Source organism: Heloderma suspectum, chromosome 5 (assembly GCF_057233095.1).
Source record: "Heloderma suspectum isolate Gila_16-S chromosome 5, 16-S_ref, whole genome shotgun sequence".
Classification (NCBI taxonomy): domain Eukaryota; kingdom Metazoa; phylum Chordata; class Lepidosauria; order Squamata; family Helodermatidae; genus Heloderma; species Heloderma suspectum.
This window is the reverse complement of record NC_139462.1, coordinates 161,543,645-161,559,099: the sequence shown is the minus strand read 5'-3', so window position 1 is coordinate 161,559,099 and position 15,455 is coordinate 161,543,645.

The following is a 15,455-nucleotide window of genomic DNA, read 5'->3' as shown; positions in this document are numbered from 1 at the left end:
CTCAGCAACCTACAAAGGAGTCGCTTGTGGGTTGTTGATTAAAAGCAGAGGTGGCGGGCATGCAGAAGACAGCTTGCCTGCTGTCACCTGACCCATTGTTTAACCCATGGGCTGTTGTGTCATGCAAACCAGCCCGTTTTCTCCTCTGACTTGCAACTGTTGTCAACATTATCAAGCAGAAGTCTTTCTCAGTCATGCTACTAAAGTTGTTGACAACTACCCAGGAAACAAAAAACTTTACCTGGCCTGCTCTTGTGCCTTTTAACAGCAGCTTGATATGCTTTTCAGCATGAAGATAAACATTAATACCTGCTAATGTCTGCATATCAAGCTGCTGTTAAAAGCGCAGTTATAGACCTGGGTTGCATGTAATGATAACTCAGAGAACTAGTTGAGTATGGGTCCTCACTGAATCGTAAGTTGTTGAATCATGGGTTGTTGTTATGTGCAAACCTTGCACTATGGTTTAACTATGGGTTGTTAACCACAAACAACCCAGAGCTCACAACCAACGACGAACCATGGGTTCTCTTCCTGCGATTTCTCCCATTAATTACAACATGACCTAAGATTCCAATCCTATACACACTTATTTTACTTCTGTACAAGACTGCATTATAACTACAATGATAAGTGTCCATATCTAGAAGTGACTGACCTGATTTGCATGCTATGATAGCCCACTGTGGATTAATTTACCCATGGGGGTTGTTGCATCATGCTGGGTGCCTGCAGGAGCCATTTTTGCATGGCATCTGTGGGTGCCCAGCTTGCCATGCCTTGTCATGCCATGTGAACCTAGGCAGCAGAGGTTGTCTGTGGGTTAGACAACCCTCAACCCTAAAACAATCCATGAGTAAATTAAGCCATGGTGAACTGTCATGATGTGCAAACAGGCCCACTATCTCTTTAAACTTATATTTAGCAGCTAAACTTTAGTTCCTTGGATCACAACTGTATTAATGACATGAAGAACAGATAAACCTCTTAGGTACCACTTTGGAGGCAACTGCATTGGCCAGGTTGCGTCTTTAAGCAAGAACAGACATGAAGTAATTACTCAGCAGCAACAACAGACCACACAATGGGGATAGAAGATAGCCTTCTTCATGCATCTTTCTTCCAGGGTTCTTAATTGTGTGGAGCATCCCCATGGATATAGGAGGCACCCCTCTTCAGACTGTCACCCTGAACATGTACAGGGCGATGGATGCAACAACGAAGAGTGGCAAGACAGGAGCACTCCTCTCCTCACCGGTTCTTTCGACGCACAAAGCAGAACACATGACGAGGGCTACTGAGAAACCAGCTTCTGCAACAAACCCTGGTGCCAGCTCTGTCTTCGTATAAACTCAAGGGACCATACAATATCATAGGACTCTACAACATCAGAAATATCATCAAGAGCTTGTTCATCAGCACATCTTCTAACATAGATGCCATCATGGGCCTCCAGTGCGCTTCTGCCATTTGTGCAGCCCAAACTCATTCTAACTCTATTTAAGAAAATAAATGCAAGACAAGAAATGCAAGCCAGGCAATAAAAATGATAATACTCAGAAATAAGTGAAGGAGCATTTCAATATCTGAAAGTCTAGGCATTCCACAACAGTTGCCATGCTTCACCAAGAAGATTTCAAAGTGAGATTACAATGTGAAACTGTGGAGTTGGAATTTATTTGCAGATCGGATACTATTGAACTTGGGCTCAATAAGGACTGGGACTGACAAGCTGACTATGGAAAATTATTCCCCCTCATTAGGTGTTTCAAGTACACTATTCATCTTGCTTGGCCAATTCATTACCGGTTGCTGGCAATCACGCCCATTCTGATTAGAATCTTTTACTCTTTTGAATGGATCTTGTTTTCATCTGTGCTCTGCACAGTAATGTGACTTATCTCTAGTACTGTTGGGCCTTCACGTTGTAAAACCATTCCCCCTTCTTCTTTGTATGTGTGCTTGTGTAGATCAGGGGTGTTGAACCTCTTTCAGCCCAAGAGCCAAATTCCATTTTAGAGACACTCTCAGAGGCTGCATTCCAGTATGGGTGGGACCAAAGGCAAAAGGGGTGTGGCCAGCATATTTTAGCTTAAAGCTCTTACTGACCATAACTAAGGCTTAGGAGAGGCATTTCAACCTTTTAGAATTGGGTGGGGGGAGGGAGAGAGAATGCACAAAAGCTTGGAAACCTACAAACGTTTGATGGTCGTGGTGGGGGGTGGGAAGGGCGTGACCATCTGGAGAACCCTAGCGAGCCAGACTGGGACCCCAGGAGGGCTGGATTTGGCCCCTGGGAATGAGATTCTGCACCCCTGGTGTAGAAAAATATAGCAATTGAAGAGAACACTTCACGCATGTGAAGAAATAGGTCCACCGATGTTTGCGCCACCATAAGTGTGTTGCTCGTTCAGGTGCCGCCAAACTCTTTGGTGTTTCACACTGTAGGTTTAAAGTTGCCCTGTGTAAAAGTTTTAATGTGAAGTCCTGGCTCTGTGGACCACTTAGGCCAATTTAGTAATGTTTCTCATTTAAAATGAACACGTTAACTAGCATTTATATGGAATGGGAAGTGAGGTACTGGTTGTCCTGGTCATGGAATTTATGAGTCTTCATTCACCATGAGACCAAAAGCCCCCAGCCATGACCCCGGTACCTTGTCTCAGAGGTGTTTGACATCCAAACTTAAAGGGATTTCAGGACCGTGTCTCAGAACCATAACTATTCTTGTTTCCTCAACAAATCCTCTAAATAGGTTTTGTGAATTGTTGTAGTTTTAATCCAGTACTGTATTGACCGGTTTCCATCAGCGCTGTGATGTTACTTAGCAACAAGCATTTTCTCTTTCAATCTCCCCCCCCCCCCACGCACCATATGTTTGTAATGACAAAAAAGAAAGAGAAACAAAACAGGGAAAGAAATCAGGGCCTCCAGAATAAAATTAATTCTGGTGCTAATCTATGACAGGACCTACTTTGATAAACTTCAGAATCTAAATTCTATACAAAACTGTGGTGGAGTGGACAGGACAGTGTGATCGATTTCAACAAGGCAGACGGTGACTCGAATTCCTCCTCAGCCATGAACCTCATTGGCTGGCCTTGGGCAGATCCTTATTTTTCAACCTAGCCTACGTGAAAGGGTTGTTGTGAGGATAAGATGAGATAATTCCATGTACACCGTCTTGGAAAAAGTGCAAAATACAAATGTGTCATACAAACATTTCTCAGCTGAATGATATGTGATCAGGAACCATGCCTTACCAGGTTTCCTGATCATGGGAGTTGGGTAAATGCAGTCGGCCAAATGCATTTACAAACCTTTCTGCAGACCTTCCCATTCAACACATGAAGGTCTCTGACCTAGCCAGGCACACCAGACACTTTGGGTTGGGATGTGCATGCTCGAACATGTGAACACCTGCATAGGGCTTTTGTCTTGATTACTTTGAATGGGTCTGATCACTGTAGTAGGCGCTCCCCCGATTCAAACCTCATGTCTGCCATGTAAAGAAGCCCATTATAATTCCACAAAGAAACAGAAAGCCCTGGAAAACATGAAGGTTTTTTGCTTAATATAGAGATACCCCAAGTCTCCAGTGCTCTCTCATCCAAAGAAAATTGGTTGTATTGCCCCTGGAACATTTCTCTGCTTGTTAAAGCCAAAGGTGCCCACCAATATTTATCTTCAACCTGAAGCAAGCCTGTGTGATCACCTGTAAGCGTCTTAACATTATGCTCACCCAGAACTTGGCAGCTCCTTATTAGTGTATAGATTTTGCAGAATATGGGCTTGAACCAAACATGAGTGATTTTATTATTCATTAGGACTAGTCACCTGAATTAAATTATTTGCAGACTCAAACCCAATGGGAGTATCATCAACTTTTTTTTTTCAATCATGCAGGAAAAGGAAACAACTTATAGTGTGAAATATTTATTTGCCTGAGTCATACTACATAAATATAGAGCATTGTGTTTACAGGCATAATTCTACAACTGAAGAATGTAATCCACAACCATTGCAATCAATAGGCATTTTGCCTTCAATAGAACTCTGATGAGCAAAGCATTGGAAGGTATTCTGCAGACCTACTCTCCTCTTTGGTTGCATAGATTTCCAATTCCTCAGCATAAATTCAGGGAAGAGAGAAAAAAGAATTCAATCGACAAGAAAAAACAAATCCTACTACATCTCCACAGTTAACTTTTGGAAGATTTAACTCATATAGTTAATTCTCTTCCCCAACCTGGTGCCCTCCAGATGTGTTAGACTATAATTCCATGCTGACTGGGGATGAAGGAATATATCTGGAAGGCAGCAGGTTGGAGAAGGCTGCTCTAGACATTTAGCCCGCACATAAACACCACAGCCAACACACACATAGGCAACTTGCTGGAATATACACCTCTTAAGTGTTATGGCAGTGAGTCATGTCTAATAGGTCACTCTGCATCTTGGTTCTGGGTACATTTGGGGTGGAACTAGGCTTGTAGCAGAAAACAGCAGCTCTGCACTCAATTCTCCCTTTTCCACATCTGGTAAAACTCGCCCTTACATCAGAAGGAAGTGGCTCCTATGCAGCTGCAGCAGCATATGAAGGAAGCCTCTCTGCCCACAGATCAGGTGGTGGATGAGAAATAGTGCTAAAAATAAAATCCAGTTGTTGTTTTTTTCTCCTTAAGAACATAAGAGCAGTGCTGGATCAGACCAAGGGTCCATCTAGTCCAGCATTTTGTTCACATAACGGCCAACCAGCTGCCCACGGAAAACCCACAAGCAGGACATGACTGCAACAGCACCCGCCTGCCCGTGTTCACCAGCAACTGGTATACATCAGCCTCAGATACTGGAGGTAGCACACAGCCATCAAGACCAGTAGCCACTGATAGCCTTGGCCCAGAAAACAATTGCAAACCAACCACTTGAGTCATTTATATGAGGTTTTCTTCTTCTCAGCACACAACTAGAAAGTGCAATATGCTTGAAATAAAAGATGTAGGAGTCTGCAGGAGGGAATGTGACAACTTGTGTATTCTAAAAGGTGGAGATAAGGTCCTAGAAATATTTAAGATTAACATTGAATATTTTATTGGTGTTTAATTTCTAAGGCATTTCACATTATCAAAGCGGAACAGTATTCTCCCCCACCCCCTCTCTCGCACACACACATCGCTACTTTGAGATAGATACCAATATATATAATTCTGTTTAGCAGCCTTCTCCAACATGGTGGCCTCCAGATGTGTTGGACCACAGCTGCCACCTGGCCATGCTGGCTGGGGATGGTGTCCAACACATCTGGAGGGCACAAGGTTGGAGAAGACTACTGAGTACTCAAGCCCAAAAAGCTACATATGGGTCTGGCAGATCTGTCATTTTGAAATGCTGGTCTGCCCCAGTTGTGTATCAAACGGCATGATACGCATGCCAACATTTCACAGGCGGCATGATACGCATGCCAACATTTCACAGGTTAAAAGAGAAACATTTCTGTGCACGAGTATCTAGCTGGGACCAAGGTCAGAATATGGAAGCCCAGGAGCTCAGCCTAGTGTAATGGACATGGGCAATGATGAGTCAGTGGGTAGGGGGTGGGGGGAACAGGCACAAAGGGCACAAAAAACTGGGAGAGGGAAATGCATATTAAGCACTTTAAAAGAGAGAGGGAGTTTGACATGGCAGATTAAGACAGTGATTGGAGGTAAGGGAGTGACTTCCACGTTATCATAAGTATCCTGGTGGATCAGAACAAGGGCCTATCTAGTCCAGCATTCTGTTCACACAGTGGCCAACAGATGTCCATGGGAAGCCCGTGACCAGGATATAAGGGCAATAGCGCCCTCCTGCTCCTTTTGTGACAGAATTAGGAGAATCCTATATACCAAAACAGTACTATATGGTATGCATAAGTGTGTGAACAAGCAGTGCTCCAAACACATAGCTTACAGTGCAATCCTATATATGTCTACTCAGAAGTCAGCCCTATTGAGTTCATTGGGCTGCATCCAGGTTTAGTCATATTTAGAGTAGATCCACTGAAATCAATGGAACTTAAGTTAGTTGAAATCCCATTGCTTTCAATGGGTCTTCATCAAGTATTACTAAATCTGGATCCAACTCAATGGGACTTACTCCCAGGTTAGTATGTATATAGGATTGCAGCCTAGCCCATTGGTCATAAGCAATTCCACCCAAAGTATACCACATGAAACAAGATTAACAGGCATTTAGGAAGAATGTGCTTTTTTGTTTTTCATACTGAAGGAACAGGATTATAAGAGGCAAAGAGCTAGAGTATTGGGTGTTTTTATAACCAAGCTATCTAAAAGCACATTCTTCTTATGTGATGGGAGGGCTCCACCCTTTTATCTTTTATTACCCATCTGACCTTTGGTTCCTCCACTATCTGTGTGTGTGTGTGTGTGTGTGTGTGTGTGAAACAAATATACTATAAAGGTGTGATGTTGGAGATTAACTATATATTTTCTTCATCAAGAAAGAAAATATTTTTTCTAGCTTCTAGCAGCTGCCTTGACATTTTGCAAATTCCCCCACAACTTCACTGAACAAGGGAACAACTACAGTTCCTCAGGATCAGGATCTTAGGTTCAGGACCCCAGATGATCTGCTTCTTAATGAAATTGAAAGATGCACTAACAGCTTTAAGGACAGGAAATACCTCCTCCCCTCCTTTTTTTAAAAAACTGTGAAATTAAAACGTGACATCTAATTTTTGATCATCGCTCAAGAAAGACTGATGATATAATATCTATAAATAACAAGAGAAAAGGAAGAGCAAAGGAGGGGAGAGCTATAGGAAGGCGCTCTCTCTCTCTCTCTCTCTCTTAAAATATTTCATAATTATTTATGAAGGCCAAACTACACATAATGTGAAGTTGGTTTTTTTAAAAACTGACAAGCAGTCTTCGAGCTTTTCTACGCAAAGTTGATAATTGGCTGTTAATCCGCTGTATCTACTTTGGGTTTTGTTGCAGAATTGAGGTCCGAGCACGAGATGAGGAGCATTTCCCTTTCCTGCTTTTCTGCTACATAACCTTTAGGTGGCACTGCGGTATACTGGAATAGCGCAATATGCAAGAGGAAATCACACTTTTGCTTTCACAGTTAAAGGATGTACTTTCCCTGCTCTAAAAAAACTTACTGAAATTGCTGGTTAGACACAGAAGTGACACTGCAGGGTCACGTTGTCATCCAAAGAACCCATAAACAACGATGGCTAGGGAATGACGAGTGCATGATAGAAAAGCCCTTAGAGGCTACCGCTGGGAACATAAGAGCGGGAGTGGGGTAAGTGACTGCTCAACCCTTTCTCTGACTGCTGTTTGTCTCCTCAAAACTGTTCCCTGCACCCAAGCCACCTTCCTCATTGGAGGAGGGAGTTGCGGGAGAGGATACAAAGACCTTCCCCCTCAGCTGCTTTTTCAGTCCCAACAGCAGCCCCTAAGGCTCTTTCCAGTAAAACAGCAAAACCTGTGCATAATGCATAATTTCCTCCATAAATTACAGATAAGGGAATAGGTGAAAGGTGTATCCAAGCATTTCCCATGCCCGCCCCCTTCTGCTTTCATGGGCAACCACCAAACCCAAGAATGAGTCACATGATACCAAGGGGATCCACCTCTCTCCCCAAAGTCTGCAAGGGAGGCTATCTTTTTGCTGTGAAGACATTTAATTGTAAATGGTTTTCCAACTCATGACAATGGTTAAAACATCAAAAGTTCCAGAATTTGAGAAACCTGGGAGCAACTTCTCATGGAGAGAGAGATCTGTGCAACAGCCTCCAAAGCTGGGGATAGTCAAAGGGGGCCTCGGCTTGAAATTTAGGGATGGGGAGATGGAGTGATTTCAGAGGAAGCCATGCACAATTTGCCCAAAGGGTCTGGTCGCTACTTACCCTCCAAGTCTGTGTTGTTGTTTAGGTTGCTGTGCCTCCACCACAGAGTGGTTTGGTTGACTCGCCAGTTATAACCTGTCCTGGGAAAAAAATAAGATTTGGCCACAGTTATCTATGCCCTGGTAATGTTCAGGTTAGCCTACTGCAATATGTGTCATATGGGATCTGCTTTTGAAGACTATTCAGAAACTTCACTTAGTGCAGAATACAGTGGCGAGGCTGTTAACTGGTAGCAATAGCAGGCAACGTATTTCACCCATATTAAAATTACTTCATGGGCTATTAATTTGTTTCTGAGCACAATTCAAGGTGCTGGCATTGACCTATACATCTGTAAATGGCTAGGGAATAGCGTGTCCAAAGGACAACCTGCTTTCTTATGAACCTGATGGAAGTTAAGATATTCATTACAGGCCTCAATCAAAGTGTCTCCACAATGTGAGACAAAGTGGGTGGCATCTAGGACAGGGCCTTTTTTTGTTGTGGCACCTTAGCTGTGGAACTCTCTTCACTATCTATTTGCCTAGTCCTCTCTTTTGTGGTATTCAACTGCCAGCTGAAAACATTACTGCTCACCAAGGCTTTTGTTTTATTTATTAAAATGTTTATAACCCACCTTTCAGATCAAACATGGCCGACAAGGTGATGTACAAAAAGAAAAAGGTAATTAAAAGAAATTCAGAACTCAAGAACCAGATTTACAGCAGAGCTATCATTACAACCTCACAGAGCCGAATTAACCCCACATTGAAAACTAGTTTTTATTTCTGCTGCTTTCATTGGACTCTCTGTTGCTGTCCCCTTCCCCCCACCCCCATTTTAATGTTTATGATTGCTGTTTTTATTTGATAATATTGTTGTTTGCATTTTTGCTCTGAAGCACCTTCTTTCTCCTTAGCCAATGGTTTCTGGGTGGCTTGGAAATGAGATAACTTTCTGATGACTGCATGGTCTCCTCTCTCCGCTCTGATCACAAATCCCATGATTCCCAAAGCCCATATAGTGTAATATCTTTATTAGGCCAACTTAAAGATAGCAAAAAATGTGCAACCTTTCGAGATCTCCAGGTCTCCATCACGCAAGATGTTACAGAAAGCTACTTGGCTTGGGGGTGCGGGAAGAGAATAGGATGTGGAGAGGCAGACTGGATGTTGTAGTCAGGAAGCCTGTTCTCCCCCCCCCCCCTACTTTCTGTTACTGTCATTGGATTTGCACTGAAGGACCTAGCATAGACAATTTCCCTTGCTTCTTTTGGTTCACTAAGACTTAGGCAGGAGGCAGGCATGAATGTGCAGAGTGGGCTCCTTCAGATTCACTGCCAGCCATCTTCACAGCTGAACTGACAGGCATCCTTACCAGCCAATGGAGCACTGGTACAAGACGTCAGTCTTGCTCCTCCCTTCCTCCTCCCCAGCGGCTGACGTTCTGCCTCCTATTCCAACCCTGGGGGGATTAGCCAAGTGCCCTACAGCCATGTGCCTGTGATGGGAAGGTTCCTGTCTGAGGCACTTGCCTGTAGGGAGCTCTGCTCATTTTCATCTGCAAGCACAGAATAAGGTGGAGGAGGTGGTGATGAGCAAAGGAGGGAGGGATGAAGTGAGTGGCACTTGGATGCCCATTTTTCCAGGTTTGCAAATGACGGGTTGTCAATGCAATAAAATTGAACAGAACATTCGTCCAGTTCAGCTGCGAAAGTGTTCACAGCGCAGCACGTTTTCTCTATATGTTTGTCTTCTCCCCAAATTTCCTTGTCTGAGTGATCACCAGACTCACTGACATTGTGTTTCTTCTCTGTACAGTTTGTTATCCATTTCTTTGAATCATGTTGTGTATTTGTTTGATTACAGCTTGTGACAGAATCATACATCAGAACTGTGTAGAGGAGGATCTTCTGGTGCGAATATTTCTGTTGAAAATTACGGAAAACCAGGTTCATGTGGTGTAGGAACATAATTTTTCCTCGTTTTCAGTTTTCACCTTCAACTGCTGAGGTGTTTCTCATCTTGCCAGTGGTGGTAGGTAATCTTTCTGCTTCTCCATTTTGCTTTGGGTCAGAGAGATGTAATTTTTCTGTGAGCAAATCCTGCATAATTGGGAAATGGTGCAAACCATGACCTCTTCTGTGTACAGCTGAGATTCCAAAAGTAGAGAATATTTTGTCCAATTTCAAGAGTGGCTGCTTTAGCAGATGTAGATTTCACAATCTCCACGTGATTATCGGAAGTCCTCATCAATAACTATCAGCAGGTAAACTAGTAGAAAAGGATCACAAAACTCAGCGTATGCATCTGACATGAAGTCATATTGAATGGCTCTGCTATTGTATGACGTGTAGCATCATGACAAGGCAGGTGTCAGTTGCACTGTTCCTCTGTCACTGTGTACATCAGTGGAAACCGGACCTTTTCTCATCGTAGCTTCTTTGTCCTTACATTCTTTGACATTCATTGTGGGTGAGCTGTACTTCTCATTTTTTGCATGTTTGCAATCTGACTAGTTTGGATCCCCTCAAAAGAATTATGTTATCTGCTATGATACTAAGTTCTTCTGTCACTTGTGCAAACTTCTTTAACATTTCCTTGCATGTTTCCAGGTCCTTCTCATCAGTCATTTTGTACCATCAGTTTTTTCCTGTCCTTCTTTAGTAGTTTCTCATTTGTCTACATCGGCCTTCTCCAGCTTGGTGCCCTCCAGATATGCCCTCCCCACAACCTCCAGGTATTTTGGATTTCAACTCCCATCAACCCCAGCCAGCATGGCCAATGGTTAGAAATGCTGGAAGTTGTAGCCCAAAACATCTGAAGCTCACCAGCTTGGGGAAGGCTGGACTACATAAATGATACTAATTTGAGTGCAGCACAAGTATGTAGCACGTTAACAAATGCTTCCACTATACATTATTGGGAACTTTTGACTTGCCCTGTGTCATTTGTAGGCTGGCCGCTTATAGATTGCCCCCCAAAAGGAAATGCATCACCAAAAAGGCGGGGGGAAAGAGGCCATTGATTTGCATATGTTGATTTATGTGTGTAGATGAGAATTTATAGATAATTATTATAATTTAAATAGGAATACAGCACATCTCACCATAGCTTGGAAGACTGTGACCAGATGACCTGTGGGCCTGCCTGTTCAGTCTGCTGTCCAGGTGCTGACTGTTGATGAGCAACAGTTCTTATGGTTCTTTATCTTTAAACTAGAATTGGACAGGGCAGCCCCTCAAATAGAGGATGGACCTCTGTAAAACACATGGCCACCTTAGCCACTTGGATGGTGACACTGGTAGTCAGCTGAGTTGTCTTTATCTGGCTTGTACATCTTGGTGAAAGTATTGCATTAGAGTCAGTCTCCAGCTCTCAATCCCTAGTAGCGATTCTGAATTGGGATTGTTGAGGATCATTTCTAGTAGTCTGTAGTTGCTAATTAGGGTAGAACTGCTCCTATAAAGATACAAGAGAACATGTTCATATCCCCACATGATTGCCAGGGCTTCTCTTCCTATTGATGAGTAACACTGTTCTGTGCACATTAATGTTCTGCTTGCATGTGCAATGACACGACCCTGTTGCATCATGGTGGCTCCACATCCAACTGGGCATGTATCAACAATTACTTCAGCAGGGTTTCCAGAGAGGTAGCCATGTTAGTCTGTGGCAACAAACATACCTTACGGCACCTTAAAGACTAGCAAATATATTTTGGCATAAACTCTCATGGACACTGTCCATTTCATCAGATGCATGAAGTGTTAACCTCAAATTGCCAGATCTATATACACATGCTGGGGAAGTGGGAGGAGCGGGGAGATGTAAACTGTGTTGTCAGATGGAATTGAGATGCAAAAAGTACAGACAGTGAAAATTACCCTAACAGTTGCCATTCACAAAAGGTTGTTAGGTGATAACACAGACATCATTGCAGCAATGAGCCAATTAATGTATATAGTGTGATTTTTAAAAGAAGTTGTTCTGGTCAAAATCTGCCATTACAGCTGTGCTTGTACAGCGTTCTCTTTTGTCTTGCCCATTCCCACTTAACATTTGGTTACAATATTTGGTTAAGCATTCTAATGTCTTTGCAAGCGTGGGACAGTTGCGGATGAATCTTGAGACACAGTTGATTAGTTTCAGTTGGCTTCTTACTTACATTGCTTGGTGATTTCTGTTTGAACAGTTGGAACAGCCTTCCCCATCCTGGTGCCTTTCAGATGTTTTGGACTTCAACTCCTATCAGCCCCAGCCAGCATGACCAGTGGTCAGGAAAGCTGGGAACTGTAGTCCAAAATGTCTGGAGGGCACCATGTTGTGGAAGGCTGACCTAGTATTTTCTTAAGGTCCACTGAGATCCTATCATCTAGAAAATGCATATCCACAGAATTCTAGAGAATCTTTGTTGAATTCACACTCTTTCTTATTAAGGGTGGTATTTTCTCTCCCAGTCACTGAAATATGGCTTTTAATTGAAAGTCATGTTCTTCTTGAGATTTGCTATATACAGTAATGACATTGCTAAGATTTTTTTATACCTGCGTTTCCTGACAGTGATTCACAAATGACATCCTGGAATGCCTTGTGGCTGCTACCCCATAATTTGAGTGTCTTTTATCAAGCCAACATGAGTAGAAAATATAGTAATGCATCTGGGACTGAGATCTAGTTCCAGTTCATGATCTTTTACATCCAAGGCAAGCTTGGAGAATACACCATTGGAAGTCTGAAATCATGTCACCCATAGTTGGCATGACATTTCTCTCTTAAATGACTGCTTGAATGGCCATTTGAATATGTACGCAAAGGTGAATTTTGCGGGGTATAGGTGCTACAGCTATAGGTTATAGCCATGGTGTTTCTCCTTTACTCCACAATCTATGTGTTCAGTATTTCTAATCTTTGTAGCCCCCACTTCCATTTATTTTGTAACATGGAATGGTATGTGTCTATGTGGCTGTATAACCAACTTCATGCTTGACAATGTATTTTAATGTTTTCATCTTTGTCTTTCCTGGTTTCTTAAAATCTGTCTTCATATTCTTTGCACAATTCTTCTGCAATGTTGCTGCTTACTTTGATAATCTTTATAATGTTTCAAATCCTAGCAGTGAACCTGAATTTTCTTCAGCAATGAAAAAAGTTCCAATGTCTCTGTATTTTTAGATAGTACCATAGTAATAAATTTGCCTTTAATCTGTACCTTCTCCTTGAAGCCATATTCCTTTAGTGCAGCGGTTGTTTCTTCAAGAGCTGGATATTCTGCAAGTTGCTTCATCCTGAATGTTGGCAAATACTCCTGCATCTAGAAACTTTCCATGTGAATAGCTGTTGCTGTATATACCTTGTTGAATATACTTCAGTTTTTGTTTAACTTCCAAAAACATAACCCTGATTTGTAACTCCTCCCTTCAATGATATCCCGGAGCACATCCCATGCAGCTGCAGAAAGTTAGGTTTTGCCAGTCAAAATCTGCTAAACTCATTTGCAGTAAATGCATTTGCAGACTTACCTGGGTATGCATTTCAATCAAGCTGTCTGAGGTCTGCACATTACCGGACACCAACGCAGCTGCACCGCACTCCAAGGTTGTCCTGCCTTTCTGCCAAAAGGGCTGCCTCCTACCGATGCTATTCTGCCTGTGGTCTTGATCCTGAGATTGGAAAGAAAAATAAGAAATCAGGTGGCTCTAAACAGCAATTCAACAAGCTATTGGAGCGACCAGTACATTTAGGAATACACAGCATGAGGGTGTAATCGTCACTCTGGAATGCGGCCAGGTTAGACCACAAAGAGAGGTCTGCTTGCTTCCAGCAGTGCTGGGGCCTGATGGAAGGGTGTGGTCACTCACTCAGTAGCATGAATACAAAGCAAGTGCTGTTTTATTCCCTTCTGCTACCTTTCTTTTTCTCCATTTCCCCCTGCTGTGAAAATGCTACACTGTATAGCAACAACAGAATGTTCTGCTAGGAAATGTCAGAGTTACCAACCCCTGTTATGTAAAAAGAAATGTAAACAAGGTGGCATTTCTGTATCTGCTAAGGCAACCATCACAAAGAAAAGGGGGAAAGAAAACAGCCATACCAATTAATTCCTTCAAGGAAGGTAGTCTGTGGGTCTCCTTTTATGCTCCTTTTACATGTATAAGATGCATGCACACACAAAACCCACAGTCTCATGTGAGTTCACAGCTTGGACATTACACCGCTTAAGCAAGTCGACCCCACATGTGTGGGATGTTTTTACAGAAGACTGATGATCAGACTTTACCAAGGTATGATGTTGTGGTTATAGCATACATTCACAGGTTTATTTATTTTGTAAGAGTATTTCTCTTCCACTTTTGGGCCCTCAAATACAACAAACAACTATACAATTACACAGTAAAAATCAGATAATAATAAATAAAAACTGAGAGCAGGCTAGAATCACTGAAAACACAATTAACCATCAATGAGACTTCTTCCAGGCCCCCTTCACTCAGCAGCACACACTTCCCTGTGGTGCAGTCCAATTTGGTCTAATGTGGCTGGGGGCTGCAGCCAAATGACACAAGCTGATGTGAGCCAGGGCCAATCAGGTGGAACTTTCCCACCTGATTCACACTCCACTGGGATGCATAGGAAAGACCCATAGGATTTGAGCCACCATAAAACAGTGCCTCCGAGTCCCATCCCAGTCAGGCAGTGCAAAAGTATACCATGGTTGATGTTTCAAAACTGGTGGACTACACCCCACAGACTCTGCCTTCCAAACAAACATACAAGTTTTATTTAAACAAAGGCTTTTCTACAGAGCTCTCTTAGGCTCTGGCCTCTCTCTCCTCAGGCCAGAAGCAGTGGGTGCTGCCCTTAGCTACTTCCTGGTTCCTCCCAGGAAGCACAATCCACACAGACTGAATACAGCAGTTGTTTCATATTGTTACAGTAGATGGTATCAAAAGCCTCTGAGATGTCCAGCAGAACTAACAGGGACACACTCTATCTGTCCAGCTCCAGGTGTAGATCATTCACCAAGGCAGTCTTTGTCTCATAACCAGGCCTGAAGCCAAATTGAAATAAACTAGATAACCTGCCTCATCGAGAAACTCCTGGAGCTTGCCCCCTCCCTTAAAGAGATGGAGATGAATGGCTGCATCTCCATTGTGTAGTTTGCCCATGACATTGCAGGGGCAAAGCTTATAACACGTTCCTAACACCGAGCTGCTAGTGGTGTGTGTATCTTGTTGGGTCTGATTCTTTCTGGAAGACAGGATTTCTTAATCTTCCCCTGACATGCACGTATTTTTTTAAAGACGTCATGGCAGTAAACCAGGTTATGTGACCCTGTGGGAGATAAGGTTACCATCTATAGAGCTGCTAGAAAATTTAATGCATCTTCAGCTAATGTATTGTGAAGCAAGATGGAACACAATCGACACACATCTTTACAAGTTTCCACTTCAATACTCGCCCTCATTTGAGTTCCTTGTACGACTGAACTAACTGGGTCATTTGCTTTGGGTGGCTAGGGTATTTTTCTTCTTTCTTAAAGTAAATTGGCTTTTATG